General features: G+C 45.7%; 1 protein-coding gene across 1 annotated transcript in view; it reads right to left on the bottom strand.

Annotated features, from left to right (window-relative positions):
* The window catches only part of CLVS2 (clavesin 2), a 110,933-nt gene that overhangs the window by 56,182 nt on the left and 42,665 nt on the right, over nt 1-12,086 (bottom strand). The window lies entirely within an intron of this gene.

The following is a 12,086-nucleotide window of genomic DNA, read 5'->3' as shown; positions in this document are numbered from 1 at the left end:
GTCATAGCATTTACCGTATTTTCCGCCATATAAGACGCACTTTTTCTCCCCCAAAAAATGGGGAGAAAAAGTCCCTGCGTCTTATACGGCAAAGGCAGGGAATCCCCAACTTATGGACGCCCGCCGATACGAACCGCCAACCTGCCGTCATCGGAGATTCCCTGCCTTGCCTGTGTGTCTGCTGGGGCTGCGTTCCTCCTTGCCCCGCTTGTCTATCCCCCCTACTGTGTCGCCGGGTCCCCCCCGCTGTGAGTCTTCCCCGTCGCGCCCGCCCTCCCACTTGCTTGCTTGTCTATCCCCCTGCCCGCCTGTTTGTCTAGTCCCCTCCTGTGTAGCCGGGTCGTCCCCCCCCCCCCGTGTGAAAAGCGGCAGCGGCAGAAGCTTACCTCCTCCATCTTGCCCGCGGCGATTAAAGTCATCCAGCTCCTGTGTGCGGCTTCCTCTAGTGCCGGCTTGTAATGACGCATCATCAATTACGCGTCATTACGAGCCGGCACTAGTGGAAGCCGCACATAGGAGCCGGATGTCTTCAATCACCGCGGGCAAGATGGAGGAGGTAAGCTTCTGCCACTTTTCACACGGGGGGACCCGGCGACACAGGGGTGGGATAGACAAGCGGGCGGGCAGGTGGATAGACAGACAAGCAAGTGGGCGGGCGGGCGCGAGAGGAGGAGGAAAGGAGGAGGAGGAGACAGGCTACAACTTGGGGGAGACAGGGGGACACTTGGGGGAGACAGGCTGACACTTAGAGGGGGACACTTAGACACATGGGGAAAAAGCAGGACACCTGGGGGTGACAGAAGGACACCTGGGGGTACAGCACTGACACCTGGGGGTGACAGGGGGACACCTGGGGAGACAGGGGGACACAGGAGGGCACCATTTGGTGGAGGTCATGTACAAGACGCTCCTGAAATATGGACGCACCAGGTTTAGTTTATATTTTTTTTCCCCTGGTTTTTGCCCTCTAAACCTAGGTGCGTCTTATATTCCAGAGTGTCTTATACAGCGCGAAATACGGTATGTCATCCTTACAAGCATCTATTAGTCTTGGGCAAACTTTTGGGTGATGCTTAAGTGCAACTGTGCAAGTGACTTCAACCCCTATTAGCCACTCCAGCCATTTCCCCATGGTTAAAAGGTCACCTGACTGATATCCTGAAAATGCCAAAAGAATCTGCTTACGTTTGTAACTCCAGCATACTGGGACATAATGATATTTTTTTTTTTTTTTAGTGCTTACACAAGTTTGTTCCAGTTGGCAATATGCATCATACATACACAGTACCCATGCTCTGTGACTCTCTGTATGCAGTGTGTACATGTTGCAGGTCACATCAATTACCTATATTGCCCTGTGAGACATGCCTTGGGATGTTTGCCAAATGCAAAGTTGTTTATGGGCGCTCCAAGGAAGCTTTACATTAATGAAATATACTGTTCATTGGTAAAAGAATACTGCCAGTACATAATGTGATATGAAAGCAATTTACACTATAAGAAATGCATAACTGGGAACTTTCGATTGCAAGTTTTCATAAGTAGGAAACAAGAGCCCAAAAATGGGCAGTGGGTGTGATTTGGGAACAAGGAACATGAATAGCAGGAGAACAGGCTGTAATTCCAATTCTGGATCCTCTTAACAAAGTTAATGTGATGGTCCTAGTTCATAACGACTCTTGAGATGCATCTAGTACAGCAGATGAGATCTAGGAAAATAACAAGCTGAGGGAACTCCCCGGTAAAGAACAGGATTATTTATATGTGATTGTTTGAGTTACACATGTTTATTCTATTTGTATTTCCATAGGTGTATTTCAAATACTTGAATTTGATGACAACACTGAAATTGTGGATGCTTTCATAGTCTTCTGGACACTGTGTAACACAGGAAATCAAAAGGCTTTACCTGAGACTTTCCTGAACAAGTAGATCTGTTTGTACCACAGCTATATTCAGGCGCGGAGCTAGGGGGGTCGGGGTAGGACAAGTGCCCCGGGACGCCTGGTCCCCAAGGGCGCCCAGCTGAGCTTCGGGGGTTTTTTTTGTTTTGTTTTTCTGCGGCGGGTGAGGGGAGCAGCGCAGAGAAGTGGGAGAGCTGTGCGGACGGTGGGGAAGGGGGGCCATCTCCCCCCTCCTTCCCTCACCTTAGGTGCTCTCCCTCCCTCGCTGTCCCCTCCAATGTCCGGGTGGCTGGCAGCGGCGGGCGGAACTCACCTCCGTCTCGCTCCAGCGCCGGCCGGAAGTTCGGGTGCGCAGCCGCTGCTCTGGTCTGAACCAGACCAGAGTAGTGGCAGATCCATCCGGCGCTGCGACGAGACGGAGGTAAGTTCCGCCCGCCGCTGCCAGCCACCCGGACATTGGAGGGGAGAGCGAGGAAGGGAGAGCAGCTCTTCCTCTTCACTGCGCTGCTCCCCTCCTGCTGGGGAGACCTGACCTGGCTACCTACTCTGGGCACATACACTCCTAACTACATATACTGGGCATATACCCCTGGCTACCTACTCTGGGCACATATACCCCTGGCTACCTACTCTGGGCACATATACCCCTGGCTACATATACTGGGCATATACCCCTGGCTACCTACTCTGGGCACATATACCCCTGGCTACCTACTCTGGGCACATATACCCCTGGCTACCTACTCTGGGCACATATACCCCTGCCTACATATATTGGGCACATATACCCCTAACTACATATACTGGGCATATACCCCTGGCTACCTACTCTGGGCACATATACCCCTGGCTACCTACTCTGGGCACATATACCCCTGGCTACCTACTCTGGGCACATATACCCCTGCCTACATATATTGGGCACATATACCCCTAACTACATATACTGGGCATATACCCCTGGCTACCTACTCTGGGCACATATACCCCTGGCTACCTACTCTGGGCACATATACCCCTGGCTACATATACTGGGCATATACCCCTGGCTACCTACTCTGGGCACATATACCCCTGGCTACCTACTCTGGGCACATATACCCCTGACTACCTACTCTGGGCACATATACCCCTGCCTACATATATTGGGCACATATACCCCTAACTACATATACTGGGCATATACCCCTGGCTACCTACTCTGGGCACATGTACCCCTGGCTACCTACTCTGGGCACATATACCCCTGGCTACCTACTCTGGGCACATATACCCCTGCCTACATATATTGGGCACATATACCCCTAACTACATATACTGGGCATATACCCCTGGCTACCTACTCTGGGCACATATACCCCTGGCTACCTACTCTGGGCACATATACCCCTGGCTACATATACTGGGCACATATACCCCTGGCTATATATACTGGGCACATATACCCCTGACTATATATACTGGGCACATATACCCCTGGCTACATATACTGGGCACATATACCTCTGGCTACATATACTGGGGACACATACTCCTGCCTACATATACTGGGCACATATACCCCTGGCTACCTGTTCTGTGGACAACTCTACCCCTGGCTACCTGTTCTGGGGACATCTATACTGCTGGCCGCCTATTCTGGGGACACCTATAGACCTGGGGCTACCTATTTTGGGGGAAGCACTGCTGTCAGATTGAGTGTATTTTGGGGAACTGCTGCCAGGTGAGAGGTGTCTACCATATTAAGGGGGCATTCTGCCTATTTATGTGAAATGCTGTTTTTTATGTGCCTCATGACTGCTGAATTTGTCTTGTTGGTGGCCTCATGGTTACTGAATTTGTCTTGTTGGGGGCCTCATGATTTGTTGGGGGCCTCAAGATCGCTGAATTTGTCTTGTTAGGGGCCTCATGATTGCTGAATTTGTCTTGTTAGGGGCCTCATGATTGCTGAATTTGTCTTGTTAGGGGCCTCATGATTGCTGAATTTGTCTTGTTAGGGGCCTCATGATTGCTGAATTTGTCTTGTTGGGGGCCTCAGGATTGCTAAATTTGTCTTGTTGAGGGCCTCATGATTGCTGAGTTGGTCATGTTGGGGGCCTCATGTTTGCTCATGATTGCGGAATTTGTCTTGACGGGGGGGGGCTCATGATTGCTGAATTTGTCTTGGAACATGCTGGAAGGTACATACTGAGGGAGGGTGGGTGAGCGTGAGCCTGCTAACCTCCATGTACATTTGAAGGGGCGTGACCAACTGTGGAGCACCCATAACCACGCCCACGTTTGGTCACGCCCCTTCACCTTAGGGGGCCCATTAATAGTCTTTGTCCCCGGGCGCTGAAAACCCTAGCTGCGCCTCTGGCTATATTTAACTGATAACACAGGGGCAAACCTGGGATTTTCAAGGGGGAAGATTCCTGAAAGGTATCTCTCGCCAAGCACAATATAATAATATGGTAAGACATTAGACTATGGCTATGGTAGGATTAGATAGATGAGCTCCTCTGAGGACAGTCAGTGACATGACTATGTACTCTGTAAAGCGCTGCAGAAGATGTCAGTGCTATATAAATACATAATAATATGCTAAGACATTAGACTATGACTATGGTAGGATTCGATTTTGATCTCCTCTGAGGACAATCAATGACATGACTACAGTATGTACACTGTAATGTGCTGCTGAATATGTCAGTGCTATATAAATAATAGTACAACAGAGTCCCGGCACCGGCATGGATCGCCTGATGCCGGATACAAGTCCTTTCCACTTGCTTGAGCAACCAGCTAAGAAAGCACAAACCTCCCCTGCTCCCCCCCCCCCTATATACTCACTGAGCCTCCAGCAATGTATTGCAGCCTTCCTCTTGCTCCTGGCGGCTATCTGGCATCCCCCGTGCCAGTGTATCATCCACATCGGGTCATGTGACACGTCGACTTGCGTGCACGGATGCCGGAAGCTGCTAGGAGCAAGAGGAAGGCTGCTTCACATCAATGAGGCTGGGTAAGTATTTTGAAGGCTGCAAACACCCACAACTCCCACAAAAGAAAGTCCCCTTTACCCATCAGGCATGCCGGTTAGTTGAGACTTACGGTTGCCTGAGTTTCATATAACGAGGACTCTGCTGTACTTAGACTGTGACAGTAATTTTTTTTACATTTTTTTAGGGGGAGGAGGAGGGTGGGAGAGAGATAATAAGATGAGACAGGAAAGTGAAAGAGAGATATAGAAAATAATGGGGGAAATATAGAGAGAGGAATGTGAAAGACAGTAAAGGGGAAGAGACACAAGTGAGTGTCAGTGGAGAAGAAGAGAGTGTTTAGTTTTGTGTTACGAGAGCAACTGAACACAGATTATAATTGGGACAGCTGACATCTGTAATGAAGGAAGAAGTGAAGACTTCTGCAAGATTCCGCCTTCCTTCTTTACTAGCACATAGTAGGGGCACAAGGCTGTGTTCATACCTGGCTTCTGTGCTCTGTCAAGTTCCCCAGAGCTGCTAAACATGCTGCTGCTACATCCAAAGTCATCTGTAGCCAGGAAAGATAGAGGGTGGGGTGGCACACATAGTGCAAGCAGCAGCATGGTGCTGTGAGCTGCAAGATACCTGTCTCAACTAGTGCCTGTCCCCAGACACTTCAGTGCACCCACCTACCTACGTGAGCTCACGCAGTGTCACTGAGCCTGTCCGGTACCTGTCTGTGTGTGACAGGTGCACATTGTAATACCCATCACTGCATATACCTACTACCTGTTGTTCACTTCAGTGCATCCACCTACCTACGTGAGCATACGCAGTGTCACTGAGCCTGTCCAGTACCTGTCTTTGTGTGACAGGTGCACAATGTAATACCCATCACTGCATATACCTACTACCTGTTGTTCACTTCAGTGCACCCACCTACCTACGTGAGCTCACGCAGTATCACTAAGCCTGTCCGGTACCTGTCTGTGTGTGACAGGTGCACATTGTAATACCCATCACTGCATATACCTACTACCTGTTGTTCACTTCCATGCATCCACCTACCTACGTGAGCGCACGCAGTGTCACTGTGCCTGTCCGGTACCTGTCTTTGTGTGACAGGTGCACATTATAATACCCATCACTGCATATACCTACCTGACAGTCACTGTTTTTCTATCATTGAGCTACCACAGCCTGGCGACCATATGGGCTCGAAAACCGCCACGGCCTGCACTCTGGCCATGGTGCGCACCAGTCCAGAACGGCTGTCACTACACAAACAGCTGTTTGTGGTGCGTTACACAGTGAGTTTGGTGTGTCAGTGTGAAGCAGTACTTTAATTACACTCCCTGATTGATGTATACACATGCAAGATGTTTGAAAGCACGTTAGGCCTGCAATTTAGCATTTAATGTGATTTCTGCCCTTAAAACGCTGCTTTGCATCAAATCCAGATTTTTCCTCGGGACTTTTGGCGTCTATCCCACTCTGCCATGCCCCCCTCCAGGTGTTAGACCTCTTGAAACATCTTTTCCATCACTTTTCTGGCCAGCATAAGTGTTTCTAGTTTTCAAAGTTCGCCTCCACTTTGAAGTCTATTGCGGTTCGCGAAAGTTTGCGCAAACCAAACTTTTGCGGAAGTTCGCGAACCGAAAATCGGAGGTTCGGGTCATCTCTAATCATTACTGCTACAGAATCAATAAAGAGCTAATGTAGTGACTGGAGGGAAGACCTGTGTGTGCTCCTCAGGTCGAGAGGCTCCAATGCAGTCACAGCCTCTACATCTGTAATTGCTAAGCTACTGTATGGGATGTTGGGCGTGTCTAAAGCCAGATTTATAATTTTTGCTCATCCTATATATGGATATTTCATAATTAGTATTAATACCGACTCTTTACTTACAGTACTTCATCATATGATAGCAAATGTACATTAATAAGCATTGAACAACTTTTTTTTCTTCGAACTGCACATTTGTACTTTTGCAATAAAGAGGAACTGTAGAGACATAAAATGCATTAAATTATTCAGGATCCCCACTTTAAAAGTATTTCTCCTGCTTACAGCATCAGAAACACTTCCTATATCTATATATTGCTGTATATTGGTATGTAGCCTCACCCTCCCAGTAATGCTTAGCTTAGGCTATTAGCTATGTGGAATTATTTTCCAAAAGGAATGTAAGTGAGGGTGAGGAAAGAATTTACAATGGGCAAACAGTGACTAAATAATTAGAAAATTGTAAAAAATAAGCAATTTTATTCACTATAATGAAAATATATGGCAGACTGCTGCAGTTCCTTGTTGACAGCAGAGTGGGAGTTGCTTCAGAGCACACGCCATCACCTGACCCCACCCCACCCACCTCCTTTCAGTGCTTATGGATGGTCAGTGAGATGCAAATAATTCTAAGTTGTTGCAATTGTTATCATGATAGTATGCAAATATATGCTGCTTGAAAATGGAGCATTTAAATGGCTCCATAGCAGCGTTCTGAAATATTTGCATTAAACACCCAAACTTTCTTAACAGCTCAGAATTATTTGAATCTCGTTGACTTAACTATCCCTACCAGTGCTGAGGTAGGACATACAGAGAGAGACCCTACAGTCTGAGCACAAGTAGGATTGGTTGAAATAGCATCATGTGGAGAGAGGGGTCGGGGCTAGTATTGCTAGTACTGCATTTCAGATTGGTCACTTCCAAAGTCATCAGCACTCACAGCTAGAGTGATCCAAAAGGAAGAACCATGGATGAATCTGGCTTTCTTTATGTAAGTGAAGTGTGAGGTTTTTATTTTTCCCTAGATGTGATAAATTGTGACTTGATGTGCAGTGGCATAGCAATAGGGGTTGCAGAGGTTGCGACCACATTGGGGCCCTTGGGCCAGAGGGGGCCTGAGGGGCCCTCTTTCAACTGCAGTATTAGCTCTTTATTGGGCCTGTGCTGGTAATAATCACTTCTATAGATGCTTTGAATAGTAATAATTATTAAGGAACTGTTCCCCATCCCCTTCTTGCACCTTTGGCACTGTGTTGTCCTTTTGCAGGTTTTGGTGCGCCGTATCAATTGTTATGTTTCGAGTGCTTGGGGGGCCCCAATGTAAAACTTGCATCGGGGCCCAGAGCTCCTTAGCTACGCCACTGTTGATGTGACTTAACAAAGGCACTTTAATCCGTGGCTTAATAGCCAGAACTTCACTTTATACGGGTGGTTTACGTTTTATCCTTTAATAAATAAATAGGCGCTTTCATTTGCTTTCATTATATTTAATGGTAACTGCAGGGCATAAAATGTCAAGTATCACGTGAAAAATAGCTTTTTTTATAGAAGGCCAAAGATAAACCATATTTTGTCATACAGTAAATAAGTTAGTTCCTGTCCAAACATTTTTTTTACATTTTGTTCTTGACAGATGTATGAGTCATCCACTTCCAAGCAGAAAAACAAATCTGTCAATTCATAACGTAACGTAAGTCTAAAGCATAAATTTACTCTTATATAAGAGTATATTCACTGTGGAGCAGGTCCATCAATCTATCTGTATTGAAAGCATCGCAAATAAAACACAGGCAAACAGGCTACCCAATTCATAAATCTACCTCCTCAATGATCATAAACAGCACTAGTTAAAAATGAGAAGCACTTCAGGCCACTTCTTTATAGCTGTATACATTTGTATCTAAATTTCCATCACAAATCGCTGCTAAAGTTTACCAATCATCACCGTTGACAGTGTGAGCACCACAATGCCACAGATATCCAATGTCACAGTGCTGTAACTAAGACTGCAGCTCCATCAAAAGGGCAGGCAGAAATGGCCAAAGCAAGCTTTTATTACAAAAATATAAACAATACAACGTAACTCTTTAAATTTCCTAACCCCCCCCTGGGGGTGCCTAACTCTAAGACCTCCCTTGGTGGTGCCTAACCCTAACCCTCCCCCTTTGGTGGTGCCTAACCTTAAGATCCCACCTGGGGGTGTCTAATCCTATGACCCCCCTGGTAGTGCCTAACCCTAAGACCCCCCCTGGTGATTACTATGACCTAACATCTCCCTAATCTCATACAGACGTCATCGGACGTCCGCCGGGCTGTACTGCGCAGGCGCAGTAGTTCTTCGCATGCGCAGTACAGCCCGGCGGACGTCCGATGACGTCAGCGCGCCGGCGTGGGACGCGGAAGTCCCAGGAAATGGAGCGCAGAAGAGCCCGACCTGGCAGCCGGCCTGGCCAGGTCGGGTCGGGCACCGGAGACCACCGGGAGCCTGCGGAGCGGCGGCGAGGGCACCTCCTGCCTGCCACGGGCTGGAGGAAGCCCCAGGTAAGTGGAAATTTTTTTTTATTTTTTTAATCCCCTCCCTGAACCTTCCCTTTAAGGACCAGAGCCTTTTTTTCCATTCAGACCACTGCAGCTTTAACGGTTTATTGCTCGGTCATACAACCTACCACCTAAATGAATTTTACCTCCTTTTCTTGCCACTAATACAGCTTTCTTTTGGTGCTATTTGATTGCTGCTGCGAGTTTTACTTTTTATTATATTCATCAAAAAAGACATGAATTTTGGCAAAAAAATGACTTTTTTTACTTTCTGTGCTGACATTTTTCAAATAAAGTAAAATGTCCTATACATTTGAGCACGAAAGTTATTCTGCTACATGTCTTTGATAAAAAAAAAAACCATTCAGTGTATATTTAATGGTTTGGGAAAAAGTTATAGCGTTTACAAACTATGGTGCAAAAAGTGAATTTTCCCATTTTGAAGCATCTCCGACTTTTCTGAGAACCTGTCATGTTTCATGAGGTGCTACAATTCCAGGATAGTATAAATACCCCCCAAATGACCCCATTTTGGAAAGAAGACATCCCAAAGTATTCACTGAGAGGCATGGTAAGTTCATAGAAGATTTTATTTTTTGTCACAAGTTAGCGGAAAATGACACTTTGTGACAAAAAAAGGAAAAAAAAAGTTTCCATTTCTTCTAACTTGTGACAAAAAAAAAATGAAATCTGCCACGGACTCACTATGCTCCTCTCTGAATACCTTGAAGTGTCTACTTTCCAAAATGGGGTCATTTGTGGGGTGTGTTTACTGTCCTGACATTTTGGGGGTGCTAAATTGTAAGCACCCCTGTAAAGCCTAAAGGTGCTCATTGGACTTAGGGCCCCTTAGCGCAGGTAGGCTGCAAAAAAGTGCCACACATGTGGTATTGCCGTACTCAGGAAAAGTAGTATAATGTGTTTTGGGGTGTGTGTTTACACATACCCATGCTGGGTGAGAGGAATATCTCTGTAAATGACAATTTTTTGATTTTTTTTTACACACAATTGTCCATTTACAGAGATATTTCTCCCACTCAGCATGGGTATGTGTAAAAATACACCCCAAAACACATTATACTACTTCTCCTGAGTATGGCGATACCACATGTGTGGCACTTTTTTGCATCCTAACTGGGCTAAGGGGCTCAAAGTCCAATGAGTACCTTTAGGATTTCACAGGTCATTTTGCGACATTTGGTTTCAAGATTACTCCTCACGGTTTAGGGCCCCTAAAATGCCAGGGCAGTATAGGAACTCCACAAATTACCCCATTTTAGAAAGAAGACACCCCAAGGTATTCCGTTAGGAGTATGGTGAGTTCATAGAAGATTTTATTTTTTGTCACAAGTAAGCGGAAATTGATTTTAATTGTTGTTTTTTTTCACAAAGTGTCATTTTCTGCTAACTTGTGACAAAAAATAAAATCTTCTATGAACTCACCATATTATTTTTTTATTTTCTTTACACACAATTGTCCATTTACAGAGAGATTTCTCCCACCCAGCATGGGTATGTGTAAAAATACACCCCAAAACACATTATACTACTTCTCCTGAGTACGGCGATACGACATGTGTGACACTTTTTTGCAGCCTAGGTGCGCTAAGGGGCCCAACGTCCTATTCACAGGTCATTTTGAGGCATTTGTTTTCTAGACTACTCCTCACGGTTTAGGGCCCCTAAAATGCCAGGGCAGTATAGGAACGCCACAAGTGACCCCATTTTAGAAAGAAGACACCCCAAGGTCTTCCGTTAGGTGTATAGTGAGTTCATAGAAGATCTTATTTTTTGTCACAAGTTAGTGAAAAATGAAACTTTGTGAAAAAACAATAAAAATCAATTTCCGCTAACTTTTGACAAAAAATAAAATCTTCTATGAACGCTTCATACACCTAACAGAATACCTTGGGGTGTCTTTTTTCTAAAAAGGGGTCACTTGTGGAGTTCCTATACTGCCCTTTACAAAGTGCTACAATAAAATTTAGTTTTTACCATCAAACCGTATGGAAGTGACTACTCATTAAGGTAGGATCATTCCGTATCTTTGAATCAATTACTGACTAATATTGGTATGTCCACTACTAGAGTATATATTAAATTGGTCTATGGTCTATATATGACTTCGTTCCATTAAGTTGGAAGCCTAATTAAAAGTACCTCCAAGGGCGCCTCCTACCCTCCCGTATCCCTAAAAGTAGTGTACATGCATATATACTGTATTTACATATATAAAAGTTTCTCTATATTATTTTAACAGCACATACAGTTCAAGGGTTGTGAGTTCTAAAGGTCACTAGGATTATTAGACTAGAGAGCAGCTAGTTCCTCTTTGTTGCTGTTCCTTGTGTTTTAAGTCAAAGGGTCATCACAATAGCTTGCAGAAATGTTGCTACTGGGGGAATGACAGAAAGACACTGTTGAAGACACTAATCTTCAACATCCGCCCGGCGGATCGCTCAGAAACAGCCGTATCAGTCTGACGACAGAGCGTACACACGCCGGACTGTCGCTGGCACGCCCACCCAGCGGGAGGCAACGACGGACCTGTCGTTGCCTAAAGTCCGGCGTGTGTACGCTGCTTAATATGCCCATTTATATCACTCTGACTTCTTTTAAAGCCTTTGGATAGTAGTGTACTAGTGCACTTGGCAGAGCACCTACAAGGTAGTCAAAAAGGGCACTGAAGGCGCCCTGTTAAAAACGGCAAATGGTAACGTTAAAAGTCATGATTAGCGGCTACGAATGGTAATTTTACTACCTGGAGGCACCCAAACCTTATAGCCACTATTTACCATTTTAGCCACTTCTAGCTGTTATTTTGCTATTTATAGCCACTATTTACCATTTATAGCTGCTAATCAACTTTTTGCAATGCCACCTATGGCAGCATAAA

This window comes from Hyperolius riggenbachi, chromosome 4, assembly GCF_040937935.1.
Source record: "Hyperolius riggenbachi isolate aHypRig1 chromosome 4, aHypRig1.pri, whole genome shotgun sequence".
NCBI classification, from domain to species: Eukaryota; Metazoa; Chordata; class Amphibia; order Anura; family Hyperoliidae; genus Hyperolius; species Hyperolius riggenbachi.
This window is presented reverse-complemented; position numbering and strand designations above follow the sequence as displayed.